Source organism: Pelophylax lessonae (genome assembly GCF_965119305.1).
Source record: "Pelophylax lessonae genome assembly, chromosome: 3".
In the NCBI taxonomy this organism is placed as follows: domain Eukaryota; kingdom Metazoa; phylum Chordata; class Amphibia; order Anura; family Ranidae; genus Pelophylax; species Pelophylax lessonae.
Window position 1 is genome coordinate 283,500,347 of NC_138770.1, and position 15,352 is coordinate 283,515,698.

Below are 15,352 nucleotides of genomic sequence, written 5' to 3' on the forward strand. Positions count from 1 at the left end.
TATTGCTCACAAAATAACAGGGGGTATGGGGCTCCCAGATTTGCATGATTATAGACTAGCGGCCATTATACAACAACTAGGTTACTGGTTTAAGCGATCTGATAGACATCGATGGGTAGATATTGAGACGTCACTATGCAATGTTCCGGATCTGGCATCAGTTCTATATATGGATCACTTAGCCCCCGGAAATACTTCCTCTTTTTCTCCACCCATGGTAGCTTCTGTATTAGCATGGCGCCACATTATGAACAGTGCCGATAGGGATCCCCCTATCGATGTTCCACCTATACCAATACAAAATTTGGAATCTAGAATTCCCTTTCTATACATTAAACCCCTAATCAGCTATGGAATTAAACATGTTCAAGATTTTTACACAGATGGTCACCCCCTGTAAGTGGTCAGACATACAGGGTCGTTTTCCCTCCCTCCAAAACTATATTTTATTTGCTTTTGCATTTCACAATTTCTGTCTAAATACCCCTTACCTGTTTTATGCGTTTACCCTTCCGTTTGGGCTTTCCTCACGGCTCCAACACACAGGAAAGGTAGAATTTCTCTTATTTACAATGCTCTCCAATATAAAACAGAATTCCAGCTTTCAGTGACAATTCAGAAGTGGAATAAAGACGTGGACACGTCCCATTCATTGTCAGACTGGCAGAGGGCGATTCAATCTATCGCTTTTCTAAATGTGTGGGACATTGGGAAACAATGCTTAAATTGCTTCACAGATGGCATTACACGCCGTACAAACACTCTAAATTCTCGCCACATCATTCTGACCAATGTTGGAGACAGTGCGGACAGGTGGGGAATCTAACCCATATTATGTGGGAATGTCCATGTCTATTGGGATACTGGAAGCTTATCTTTCAAATGATTTCCTCCTTAACAGGGATTATACAAAAACCCTTACTGGGTCTGGCCCTACTCAATCTTGGGATCAATAAGTTTCCTTTATCTATGAGATAAGTTGTGTGCCACATATTACTAGCGGCATGCCCCAACATACTAGTCAATTGGGCACTCAAAACCCACTCAACATATCTGACGTTAGATTAGCGGTTAATCGCAATCACCTGTTTGAACGCCTACTAGCAATTAATCGGGGGTCAGGTGCAGCCTTCGATATCAGAAGGAAGATGTGGACGGACTTTAAAGGGTAACACAACTGAATGATTACTACACTATCCACTAGAGGCGGACATTTTGTTACAATGGGGCCTGGTCGGGATACCGGAGTTCCCTCCCCTCCTGTACAGTTAGTTCCCATTGGGGGTGCGGGGTGGAGGGGACGTAGGTGTATAGACCGGTGCACCGCCCCCCCCACCCTTCTACGAGATATCCTCTTCTTTCTTGTCTATAAGGCTTCTCTACCACGTTCCTCATTTTAATGCTTGATTTTGACATATTTTCTGACTGTATGGAGATACTGTAATGCAGGCATGTCCAACCTGCGGCCCGGAACTGTAGCCAATGCGGCCCACTGCCCCCTGACAATTTTTATTTTTTTCTGGGGAGGAAGGAAGTTGAGTCGGGGGGCAAGGCCACAGCGGCTTCCAACCAACAGTAGGCAGAGGCTGCAACTGCATTGGATGGGCACGCACTGGTGAGGCTGCATTGGATGGGCATGCACTGGTGAGGCTGCATTGGATGGGCACGCACTAGGCTGCAAGTGCCGTGCGATCTCCCCACTGCTGCGGAAGACTTAGGATGTCTGCAGTCAGTGACAGAGCCGCTGCTTCCTGTATAGTTCCGGCTCTTTCACAGGCGGAGTGATATGAAATGCACTCCGCCTGTGACAGGAGCCATACAGGAAGCAGCGGCTCTGCTCTCTACTGCAGCCGCTGCTTTCTCCAGCAGTACCAGCATGGCCAGCATTACCCCCCCAGCAGTAGCCGCCAGCATTACCCGCCAGCAGTCTGCAAAATAAGTAGAAAAGGTATGTGCATCAGCGTGTGTAAATTGTTGCAATATGTTTTTTAATAAGTAGTTGTGTTTTGTCATAATATGTCATGTCCTTGTTCATACATGTATGAATAAGGACATGACATTTTCTGTCTGCCTAAGTCATATGTGCTAGGGGTGCAACTAGCCCCCAGCACATAACTGTAGATATCCCAACATGTGCAGTGTTTCTGACTCCTACCACCATGACCACTTCAAATCACTGAAGTGGTCATGGCGGTTAGAGTGTTCCTTTAATATCTCTCAGAAGAAGTAAATCTCTGTATACTAATTCCATTTCAATGGTCATCCTCTAGTTGTGTTAAATTAGTGCGGAGGGGGGGGAGGGCGAGGCGGCGCAGGAAGAGTGCGGCGGCGTTTTATTATTTATATACCTTAACTATAGTATATATTTTATATGCGGCCCGAGAAAATTTCTCTACACTCAATGTGGCCCAGAGAAGCCAAAAAGTTGGACACCCATGCTTTGATAATTCTATCCTGTGTATTTCTGTTTTATTAGTGCATGTTGCACCACATTGAAATTGTCATGTTCTTTGGTTTCTTGTTTGTTTATGTAAAAACTTAATAAAAATGTATTGATTAAAAAAATAAAACATTTCCACTGCATTTCAGCCCTGCCACAAAAGGACCAGTTGATATCAAGTCAGTGATACTATCTTTAGGAGTTAGAATATCAGACTGAAAAAGGAGAGCGGTGCTTGAAATCATTGTTCTTCCTCTGTTAACCATGGTTACCGGCAAGGACATGTGCAATCATCATTGCTTTGCACAAAAAGGGATTTACAGCAAGGATGCTGCTTCTACTAAGAATGCACCAAAATCAACCATTTATCGGATTATCAAGAACTTCAAAGATAGAGGTTCAATTGTTGTGAAGAAAGCTTCAGGGCGCCCAATAAAGTTTGGCAAGTGCCAGGACCATCGTCTACAGTTAATTCAGCTGTGGGGATCAGGGCACCACCAGTGCAGAGCTTGCTTAGGAATGGCAGCAGGCAGGTGTGAGTGCATCTGCATGCAGAGTTAGGAGAAGACTTTTGAAGGATGCCCTGATGTCAAAAAGGGCAGCAAAAAAGCCACTTCTTTCTAGGAAAAACATCAGGGACATACAGATATTCTGCAAAAGGTACAGCGATTACCTCAGTCCTCAGCAGTCCAAACTTATTTTCTCTGATGAATCTTTTCCGATTGGGGCATCCGGAACAAATCTTGTCCAGAGAAGAAAATGTGAGTGCTACCATAAGTTCTGTGTCATGCCAACAGAAAAGCATCCTGAGACCATTCATATGTGGGGTTGCTTCTTAGTCAAGGGAGTAGGCTCACTCACAATGTTGCCTAAGAACATAGCCATGAATAAAGAATGGTACAAAAAAACATCCTTGGAGACCAACTTCTCTCAACCATCAAAGAACGAGAACAAAAACAACTTCTCTCAACCATCAAAGAACAGGTTGGGGATAAACAATGCCCTTTTCAGCATGATGGAGCACTTGCCATAAGGCAAAAGTGATAACTAGTTGCTTGGAGAACAAAACATCAACATTTTTGGATCTATGACCAGGAAACTCCCCAAACCTTAAAGTGATTGTAAAGTCTTTTTTATTAAAAAAAAAAGCATGTTATTCATACCTCCTCTGTGCAGTTGGTTTTGCACAGAGCAGCCTGGATCCTCCTCTTCTCGGGTCCCCTCTTGCTGCTCCTAGCCCCTCCCTCCTGTCAAGTACCCCTACAGCATGGGACCGCCTCCTCTCTCTCTTGATTAACTGACTTTGACAGCCATGGGAGTCTTGGATATCGCTGGAGTGGAACGGGGCTCATGTAAGTATTAGGGGGTGCTGGGGAGGCTACTATATCCAGAAGGTTTTTTTATCTTAATGCATAGAATGCATTAAGAAAAAGAATCTTCTGACTTTACAACTCCATTAACTAGTTGCAGACTCTGGGCATACTAGACGCACCCAAAAACATTTTATTATTGTACATAGGGAGTGTCTAGCATGTCCAGTCCTTCTGCCCTGCAGCCAGGAGCCCTCCCCTTCTCAGTACTCAGCAATTCAGCTCTGATTAATCACAGCTGCAATGCCAAGTACATAGAGAAGGTTGGCAGCAGGAGCTGTAAAAAAAAAAAAAAGTAGTCTGGCAATTTTTTTCAACAACATTGCTCAGTCGGGAATACAGAAATAACATTGTATAATTTGTAACTTTCTGTGTTTTTCATCTACAGATCAAAAGGGATGAACTGCGATCTGCAGATGAAGAGGCTGACAAGTAAAAAAAAAAAAAAAAAAAGTTTATTTCTTTCTATGACGGACACAGCTCCTGATATTCATAACCAATGGGTTATACTGCCCCCTACAGGAGTAGGACACTAGGCAGAAAAGAATTCCAGCTACACCCATGGGCAGTCGCAGGGGGTATACTCTCTCTCTGCTATAGCCACTGTTTTTTTTTTTTTTTTTTTTGCCTAGTCAGGAGTAAGGACCTATTTCCTTGCTGGGATCTTTGGTCCTGGCAAATTTTTTTTAGATAGAAAATTTTTTACTCCTGGATTTTTTCCTGTGAGATCTACAATCAACTGCCGGACTGGGCGATGGGCTGAACAACCTAGTCCTAGATCCAGTGGTCACCCCAGTCTGGCCAGCGAGCGCATGCAGACCTCAGCTTTGTGCTAGGTCGGCCGCATCCTAGCCCCACTGGCCCCTCCTTCCAAGTTGCGCCTGTCCCCAGACCGCTTACAGGGCCTGTTCGGGGCGGTACAAGACCTGTTCCTTCAAGGGGTGATTGTCTCGGTTCCGACTTCGGAACGTTTTCAGGGTTTTTACTCAAATCTGTTCAGTTCTCAGGAAGGAAGGCAAAGTGCGTACAATCCTGTACCTCAAGGCGCTAAACTGCTTTGTGCGGGTACAGAAATTCAGAATGGAGTCCATTCGAACAGTGGTGGCAACCCTGCGTCAGGAGGATTTCCTCCTCTGTCGATATCAAAGATGCCTAACTTTTATTTCTCTATCGCTCATTGACAGACGTAGTCCTCGGTGATACAGCACCTTCGGGTTATGTTGCCTCCACAGGAGCAGGACTAGACAGGAAATTAAAAAGCTCTGGCCACACCCTAGGGGCAGTCCCAGAGGGTATATCCTCTCTCTCTCTGCCTCAGCAAATCAGTTATTTTCTGTCTAGTTAGGAGTAAGGACCTAGATACCTTGCTGGGATCTTCGGTCCTGGCAAGATTTTTTTCTTAAAAGATTTTTTAGACAGCTTTTTTTCTCCAGTGTTCCTGTGAGATCTTCAAGCAAGAAAGCTGAACTGGGCGACGGGCTGGATGTTGAGATCCGGTGGTCACCCCAGTTCAGCCTACGAGCGCGTGCAGGCCATAGCTCCGCGCTGGGTCGGCCGCGACAAAGTCCCATTAAGGGACTGACCCCGCGAGTTAAACGTCTCGCTGAAACGCCAAAGACCATGAGTCACGGCGTCCATATCGGTCGACAGCCCTCCCGCCCCGGTGGAGAGGGGTACTGTCAGGAGTTGGTGCCCGCCTGGTTCCGGTATGGTGAGTAGTATGTTCCCCCTTTTCCCCCTGATGGGTCTTGTGGTGAACGCGGGCCCCTCTCTGTATGGTAAGATAGAGTCCCCCTCTATCCTATAACATGACACAGATCCCCCTACTTTGAGTGTGATTTTATGTGCAAAAAGCCAGGAGGCTTGGTTTGGGAGCTAACAATCTAATTGTATACATGTTTAAAAGATTGTAATCAGTGGCATTCTGGGAATCTTACTGTGATAAGAATAAGGTACCTACCAGTCAGAAGCCACGGACATGTAGACTGCCTTCCTAAATCAGATCTCCAGCTATAAGCAGGCCTCCCGAACGGCCATGCGGTCCGCCAGGGCCGGTACCGCCAACCACGCCAAATCCCCATGCAGAGAGAGTGTTGTGTGCCCTGCAGCACACCGCTATTCAGTACAGGCCGCCGCCATTTTTTTTGCTGGATCGCACGAGCCGCCATTTTGGCGTAGCCTCGTGTCTCCAGCATGGGGGCAGCCATGTTTGAGGTGATCCAAACACCTCGTGGAGCTAGGGGAGGCGCCGGAAGGCGTGCAGAGGGGCGGAGCCGCCTCCTTTCTTCCTGGGCAGCCAGCCAAAAGACTTCCTGTTTGTCAAGACAGCGCTGTAACCTGTTGCAGTTAAACTCTGAGCATCAAGTGGTGAGCCTGGGGGTCTATCTCTCTCTCTCTCGATCGATAGGGATCCCTAGCAGGTAACACTAAGGGGCTTTTGTGGCGCTGGGGGTCTGAAAAAAAAAAAAAGTTTTTTATTTTTGAATTATATATCCAGGAAGTGACTGGAATTATCATGGACCCTGCCACACATATTCCCCCACCTGTTTCCCTCGAGGGGGCCACGGGACCCGCCGGTGCACAGAGTGTAGAGGCATTTACAGCAATTTTGGAGTCTATGGTGGCTCGGGTGGAGGCGGCCTGTCAGGGACGGGGGTCAAGGAGCGACCCCCGCCTACCCCTATACTATCTGACACCTCTGACTCAGATTCAGAGATGGTCACTGCAGTTGCAGGTCCCTCTGCAAGGGCTGTTACCTCAGGTAAAGCTCCCTCAGACAGTGAGGAGGACGTTTCTTCTCCCGCTATAATTCAGGAAGAAGCATTGGTGGACGCACTAGTTGTGGCAGTGCAGGAAACCTTAAAGCTTGAGGTTTTACCGGCAGAGGCAACTGAAACAGAGATTCCTTTTGGTACTAACAAGCCCATCAAAACGGTGAAGGTTTTTCCTGTACCCAAGTGTTTTGGTAATAAGATTAAAGGAGAATGGGAGCATTCTAAACGTACCTTTACTATTTCCAAGCGTATTGCTAGACGCTATCCGTTTGAGGAATCCATCATTAAGAAATGGACGGTACCACCAGTGGTGGATCCACCTATTTCCAGGCTGAATAAAGCCACGGTTATCCCAGTGGAGGACACTTCGTCCTTTAAGGATCCGGTGGATCGAAAGATGGAAGCAGAGTCCCGCACCATCTTCTCTCTGATAGGGTCAGCATTTAGACCAGTAATTGTTATTGGTCTAGTTTCCCAGACTCTTACGGAATGGGCGAGAATGGTACGCCAAGACCTTAGGGGAAAAGATATTCCCCAGGAGACATCTGATTTGATGGAACAGATTATACAAGGGCTACAGTTTATCTGTGACGCAGCCTTGGACACTACTCCCCTATTAGGGCATGCATCTATGTCAGCGGTCATCCTCAGACGTGTGCTGTGGTTAAAATACTGGTCAGCTGACCTAGGTTCCAAAAAGACCTTGACAAATCTCCCCTTTCAGGGGAATCGTCTATTTGGGGCCAACCTAGGTGAAATCATTAAGGATGCCACTGGGGGCAAGAGCACTTTTTTGCCACAGGCTGCTAAAGCTAAGGGACCTCGCAACAAGCGAGGACCTTTCTTTACCGCCCATAAAGGGCGCCCGGCTGGAACAAGCGGGAAAGGCAAGACTCCTCCAGGAGGGTTCAAGAAGGGCTGGTCGGACAAACAGAGGACCAACCCAGCCAAACCCGAAGCAAAGGAGTACACAGCCTGAAGGTGCGCCCCCACCCGGTTTCAGTGTGGGGGGACGTTTTCACCGGTATTCAGGACATTAGATCGAGCATCAACCACTACTACCGGTGCGATTCTTCCCTTCCAACATTTAAGTACTACAGGAAGCGGTAGTTACTGTTCCCTGAATAGATCTTTTCCTTTACCTTTTCCTAAAATTAGTCCCTATGCCTCACAGGAATCGGATCTGGTTGACCAGACAGGCCAAGAAGCCTCTAGTCGGGTGACTTCGGTCCCTGAGGTTCAACCAGAAAAGATCACCCTTCCTGATAACAATCAGGTATCTGATAAATGTGTGGGAACAGAAAACGACCAGACTTTCTCGGATGGTCGGGGCCAGATACCTCTAGGGACGCCTGGTTCAGATCCAATCAGCGCCAGTGGTCCTAGAAATTCTAGGCTGGCCTCGTCAAGCCGGCCTGGCCGACTTGGACATGCTAGTCGCAGACGTTCCGTGGGAACTTCGTCTCAGGGAGTGTCTGTGGTCTCAAGGACCAATTTACCATCGTGCTTTACAGTCGCTGGTTTTAATGGCCTGGCCATTGAGACCCAAGTACTGAAGGACAGAGGTTTGTCTACTTCAGTCATTCCTACCCTTATTAAAGCAAGGAAAGCGACTTCCAGCAAGGTCTATTATCACACATGGAAGACTTATATTGCATGGTGCGAATCTTTAGGATTTCCTCCACGTACCTATTCGGTGACTCGAATATTGGCTTTTTTGCAACAAGGGGTTGAGCAGAAGCTAGCCTTGAGCACCATCAAGGGTCAAGTTTTCAGCATTAGCAATCTTCTTTCAGAAACCTTTAGCTACCAAGTCCTTGGTGCGGAATTTCATCCAGGGGGTGCGGCACCTGGCTCCACCAGTCCGCGCGCCCTTACCGCCCTGGGATCTTAATTTGGTTTTGTCGGTTCTACAGAAACCTCCCTTTGAAAACATCAGGGAGATTCCCTTGCTTACTTTATCCCAGAAGGTGGCCTTCTTGGTGGCTATCACTTCTGCTCGCAGGGTGTCAGAACTGGCTGCATTATCATGCCAGTCCCCATACTTAGTGATTCATAGGGATAAGGTAGTACTTCATCCTAAGCCATCTTTTCTTCCTAAGGTGGTTTCAGATTTTCATCTGAATGAAGATATTGTACTACCTTCCTTGTGTCCTCAGCCCAAGCATCATCGGGAACATGCGTTGCATTCCTTAGATGTGGTTCGGGCAATCAGGGTATACCTGAAAGCTACGGAATCATTCCGTAAGACGGATTCACTTTTTGTGATCACGGATGGCCCCAGAAAGGGTTTGCCTGCATCTGCCGCGACCATTGCCAAATGGATTAGACAGACGGTGGTACAGGCTTATTCTATTAAGGGTCAGAGTCCTCCGTTCCCTGTTACGGCGCACTCCACTCGAGCGCTCAGTACTTCCTGGGCCTTTCGCCATCAGGCGTCAGTGGTCCAGGTATGTAAGGCGGCCACCTGTTTGTCGGTACATACCTTTACAAAATTCTATAAAATTGATGTGACGGCATCGGCGGATGCCTCATTTGGCCGCAAGGTTTTGCAGGCCGCAATTTGAGGAGACCGGTGGTCTACCTCGAGGGTTTTTTTCTGTTTGAAAAAAAAAAAAAATTTTCTTTTTTGTTGAGTCTCATCATTAAGGATGAGCATTGTAAACTTCTAGTTGGCACCGGTTGGGCCTTCTAGATTGGGATTTGATTTTCATTTTCCCACCCCTCATTTGTGATACTGCTCTGGGATGTCCCGAAGGTGCTGTATCACCGAGGACTACGTCTGTCAATGAGCGATAGAGAAAAATGGATTTTTGTAAAATCTTACCGTAAAATCCTTTTCTCTTAGCTCATTGATAGACGTAGTCCCCGCCCCTCTGTTTTTTTGAGTTGAGTTGGGTTAAAATCTCTAAAGACTGCTTTTTGACACAACTGATTTGCTGAGGCAGAGAGAGAGAGGATATACCCTCTGGGACTGCCCCTAGGGTGTGGCCAGAGCTTTTTAATTTCCTGTCTAGTCCTGCTCCTGTGGAGGCAACATAACCCGAAGGTGCTGTATCACCGAGGACTACGTCTGTCAATGAGCTAAGAGAAAAGGATTTTACGGTAAGATTTTACAAAAATCCATTTATTATTCCAATATCACCAGCCATCAGCATTTCTCTGCTTTGCTGTGGGAGGGAAGCATTATCAGTTTGTGGCGGTACCCTTGGGTCTCGCATTTGCTCCTCGGGTCTTCACAAAAAAAACAAGTGCTGTAAAATGTGGGCCACACCCCTGCATAATGTACAAAAAAATTGACAGAAAAAGATGGGGTTTTGAGGGCCCAAATGAGATAGTCAAATGTTTAACGCCACACAGTAGTAAGTTTAAAATACATGTTTATTGGGTATTACATAAAAAGCATGAAAAAACATGCCTAAAAGACACACATACACTAATGCTTGTATAAAAAAAAAAGAAAAAGGGGAGTTAAAAATTGGAGAACACAGGGTAAGTAACTGGATAGTGGACTCTCAGTCAGGAATTGGATGGATATGGTCCCTGTACAGCCAACGCGTTTCGCTTCACTTCTTCAGGGCTTAAGAGACCAGAGAACCAGCTAGTGTTCTATAAGTTATATGAAAAGAATTTTCAATAAGTATTTATATATATATATATATACATATACACATATGTATAATGCATTTTGCATAGCATGATTTATTTAAACGTGTGGCGACATATTTCACAAAAAGACTATTTAGTCAATATGATATTAGATAGATGCGTTGCATACTAACCCCAAGTGGTGCGGACCTATAGGTCAGCAGGTGTTCATGGATTGAATGAATGTATTAGCTTTAAGCCTTTTTTATGAGTCACATCTAGATTGAGCATTTGCAATATAGTTATGCTAGAAAAATGCCATAACTTGGAGCAAACCCTATGTAAAAAGCTCTGACAGCCATCATTAAGCCCTCCCCTGCTCTCTCACCCTATATAATGTCCCCTGTTAGGGTAAATAGGCTTTATCAGCCAATTTTTCTTCTCCTTTTCCTCTTCCTCCCTTTATCTGTTCCTCTACCTCACTTTATATAAATTGCATGCAGTATCAAACAAAAATATATGTATGTATACATGTGTGTTTGTGTAACAAAAATTGTAAAGATTATGTGTTGCATGCAAATCCACGTTGCGGACATAGAACAGCACTTGGAGAGATTTTTAGTGACACAAATCTGGTCACGCTATATGATGCCTGAGGTGATCAAATGTGATATGTCTTTCTATTTATGTGCTAAATTGACTTGAGGCAAAGATTAAATATGTACTTAGAATTCATGGAATATGTGGAAATAAGAGGTTGTGATCCCTTGATATAATTTCTCCTAGTTTAAGATAGTTATAATGGACAATAGCCGATATAATTACGCCCTTATTTGCTGTAGTTTTCAACTAAGGGCAGCCATGACATCAATTCCGGCATCTGAAGGAAGTTGAGCCAACATCTGGTAGAAATACTTCCGCCCTTACTTGTTATAGCTTCTAATTGTGGGCAATTGCGACATCACTTCTGGTAGTTTAAGGAAGTAGAGCCGATATCCGGCGGATATGACGTCACGACCGCGTCATTTCCGGGTCACGGACGCCCGAGCGCTTGGCGGTAACTCCCGTCTATGTAAGAGGCCTAACAGTTTTACTCATATAGGCAGGACATGTAACCGGAGTTAAAAAGATAGGTAAGCTATTGATCAACAACTTTATCTTTATAAGAAACTTCTTGAAATTTCCTTGACTATAACAGGCACATATTCTTTTATGCCCTAAGGATATACTTCCCCATATGAGAAGGATACGTGGGACCATTTGAATATGTTTCCTGACAACTTACCTACCTCGATTATGGGATTACCTAGGTGCCTAGGATCACCATCCTTCTAACTACCTGCCTAATCCATTATATATATCTTGATACTAAGGTAAACCATGCCTTGTCACCACATTATAGGATGTACATATCTATATTGGGGGATCACCTTCTTATAAACTCTCCATGCTTATGTGTTTTTTCCATTAGGAAGTTACATATCCTCTCTCCATGGTGGCATCTGAATAAAATACAGACCAGTGCATTTGGACCTATACGATATAATAAAGATTAAATATATATATCACATAGAAGCGTATAGATACGAATATATGCACTGGTACAGCTTATAAGGTGATTATTATTCCATGTTGGATATATGGTCCACGTCTACCATACAACTGCAATCCGTCTGCACCACTTGGGGTTAGTATGCAACGTATCTATCTAATATCATATTGACTAAATGGTCTTTTTGTGAAATATGTCGCCACACGTTTAAATATATCATGCTATGCGAAATGCATTATACATATGTGTATATATATATATACTTATTGAAAATTCTTTTCATATAACTTATAGAACACTAGCTGGTTCTCTGGTCTCTTAAGCCCTGAAGAAGCAAAGTCAAGCAAAACGCGTTGGCTGTACAGGGACCATATCCATCCAATTCCTGACTGAGAGTCCACTAGCCGGTTACTTACCCTGTGTTCTCCAATTTTTAACTCCCCTTTTTCTTTTTTTTTTATACAAGCATTAGTGTATGTGTGTCTTTTAGGCATGTTTTTTCATGCTTTTTATGTAATACCCAATAAACCTGTATTTTAAACTTACTACTGTGTGGCTTTAAACATTTGACTATCTCATTTGGGCCCTCAAAACCCCATCTTTTTCTGTCAATTTTTTTGTACGGGTCTTCACAAAAGTGTTAGCCCCAGTGCTAGCTTTGCTATGCCAATGGGGGATCGTGTACTGGGCTACTTGGACGATCTCCTTCTGCGAGCGGAGTCTCCCTCTGCTCTGGAGGAGAACCCGGAGATCACAATATGAACTCTGCGGAAGTTTGGCTGTATTCTGAATTTTTAGAAGCCTGCTCTGGTTCCGTACATAAACCTAGACTATCTGGGCATAACTCTGGACTTGGCCTTAGCAAGAGTGCTACTTCCTCTGGACAAACTCCAGAAATTGCAGGCTGCAATTTGCCTCCTGCTGTCCAAAAAATGGTCATCCTTCCTGGACTTGCATGTGGGTGCTGGGCCTGTTGGTGTCTACCTTCGAGGCGGTTCTGTTTGTACAGTTTCATAAGAGCTCCCTGGCAAAAAGAAATTCTGACCAAATGGGACAAGACTCTGCAGTCTCTGGACAATCAAATCCAGCTGAGTTGGGGCACGAGGGAGTCCAATATGGTGGCTTTGTTCTCCAGCACTTTGGTTGGGAAAAGCCTTCCTTTCCTTGTATTGGATAGTGGTTACCACGGATGCCAGCCTGGCTGGGGAGGCATCCTCGGCAAGCATTCTGCTCAGGGGATCTGGACACTGGAAGAGTCCAGACTCCCGATCAATGTTTTGGAACTAACTCCAAGCGATCAGACTGAGTCACATTCCCAGGGTGGAACATTGGCATGCGGATGGCATGGCAGACACTTGGCCTTTCATGGTGTTCAAGGTAATTTCCTGGATTCAACCCTGTTGAAGAAAGGACAGAATCTGAGCCACCGAAAAGGAACGAGGATGGATTCCGCTAACCGCACACCTGGAAATGTACACTTTCCACATCCGATGATAAAGCTTTTAAGATGTAGAATTCCTCGCCTTTAACATGGCTGGAATCACTGAGCCACACAAACCCTCTGTCCTTTAGCACCTGGCTCTCAACAGTCAGGCTGTCAAAGCCAGCGACTGTAAAACAGGATGGAAGACAACAGATCATCCCTGAGAGGAAGCCTGCAGGGGACGTTGACAACCAGCACACCAGGTCAGCGTACCAAGACTGGCAAGGTCAGGCCAGAGCCACCAGAATGACCAGAATCCCTTCATCCTTGATCCTGCGTAGAAGTTGCGGAAGAAGCTGGTGCGAAGAAAGGCGTAAATCAGATAGTACCGGCTCCATGGAGCCACCAGAGCATCCATGGTGTCTGCCCGAGGATCTCGTGACCTGGCAATGAACCTCAGATCTTTCTGTGAAGACAATAGAGCCACCTCGGGGGTGCCTCACCGCAGACATATCTGATGAAACATATCTGGCATTGGACCAGGGGGAATAGTATCTTCATCCAGACAACTGAGGTTATCCGCCTGCCAATTTTCCACGCCGGAAGTGCACCCCAGGACCCCTCCCCACCCAGACAGGCTGGCATCGGTCATGACCGCTGTCCCGTACAAGGGGAGAAAGCACTTGCCCTGTAGCAAAGTTGGGGAGTGCAGCCACCAGACCAGAGAACTCTGTCGCTCTGAAAGGCTTGGAAACTTTTTCTAAAGTCCCTGAGGGATGAAAAAACTTTGCGTGGGCTTAAATCATCCAGGGTAACCCCAAACAGGCGCTCGCCCTGAAAAGGCAATTCAGTCAGATCCTTCTTGGAGGTGTGATCCGCAGACCAACACTTCAGCCACAAAATACTCCTAAGCAACACTACCCAGACAGATAGCTTAGAGACTAAAGCCCCGTACACACGATCAGATTATCAAAGATCTGTCGTCCGTTTTTTGTGGCATGCTACTCTGATGTGTAAAGTGAAGAGGTTATTTTCATACGAATTTTCCCGTACGACAGAATTCTTCTTCAGAAGTGATGTCATGTGTTGGATTGCTTTGTATGTGTTCTTTCTCTCTGAGCATGCCTAATCTTGCTCTTAAGATTTTTTTTCCGTCGAAATCTGTACTAATGAGACGAAAATCGGACGTTGTATTACGGACAACAAAAATGTTATAGTCTGCACATCAGGATTTTGTCAGTCGAAAAGTCGGAGTTGGCTGTCGAAAGCACCATACTAACAATCCAAAAATCGGCAGATCGGTCATCGGACGAAATTTCCCTTCAGATTTTCGTATCGTGTGTACGGGCCTTTACAGAAACCAGATCAAAAGATGCATCCCCGAAACTGCAGACCCTGGACCAACCGGTCTGCCAGGTCGCCGGGGGGGGGGGGGGGGTGTAACGGTCGCCCCCCCTATGGACAGACACAAAAGCATCACCCACCCCATCCGTGTCTGAGACACCCGAACAGAGACCAATAAGGCGCCAGCCATAGTAAACATGTACCGGGCTTTAGAGAATCTGCCCGCCTGTCAGCCAGAGTCCTAAAAGCCAAGGATTCTACCACTGAAAACATGGTTGCCTTAGCCAACCAGGAAAATAGGGACACCCACTGCTTCAGAACCTACTCCTCAAGGATACCGGACAGTAAAACGTCTTGGGATCATCAAGGGTCGTATTAAAAACGCACCCAGCACTTCTGGACACAGTTGTCAAAATAAGCTTGATAAGAGAAAACCATAACCGCACAGGATGGTTTATGGGTGACAAACGGAACAGATGTGGCCGTAGCAGCCTCGGCTGCATCCTCCAACATAAATTACTCCTGCACGGACACAATCAATGCATCTACCAGCGCCTCTTTTGTGTGGCACAGCAGCCATAGAGGAATCATCCTCACTGTCTGATGGTTCAGGGAAACGTGGACTCAGACCCCGCAGGGTGGTCCCATCCGCAGCGACTGAACCAGATGCAGGATCTGATGAGAGAGGAGAGGGCGGGGGGTGCAATCACTAAGCCAAGCGCTATCCTTACCCCACACAGGGGGTCGGCGACTCAAGGCCCCCCACAGTGGGCACTGACTGGGGCCCGTAAAAAGGAGGACCAACGAGAGAACACTGCAAGGGAGTCCCCACAAGGACACCCGCATAGGAGGCCGCAAACT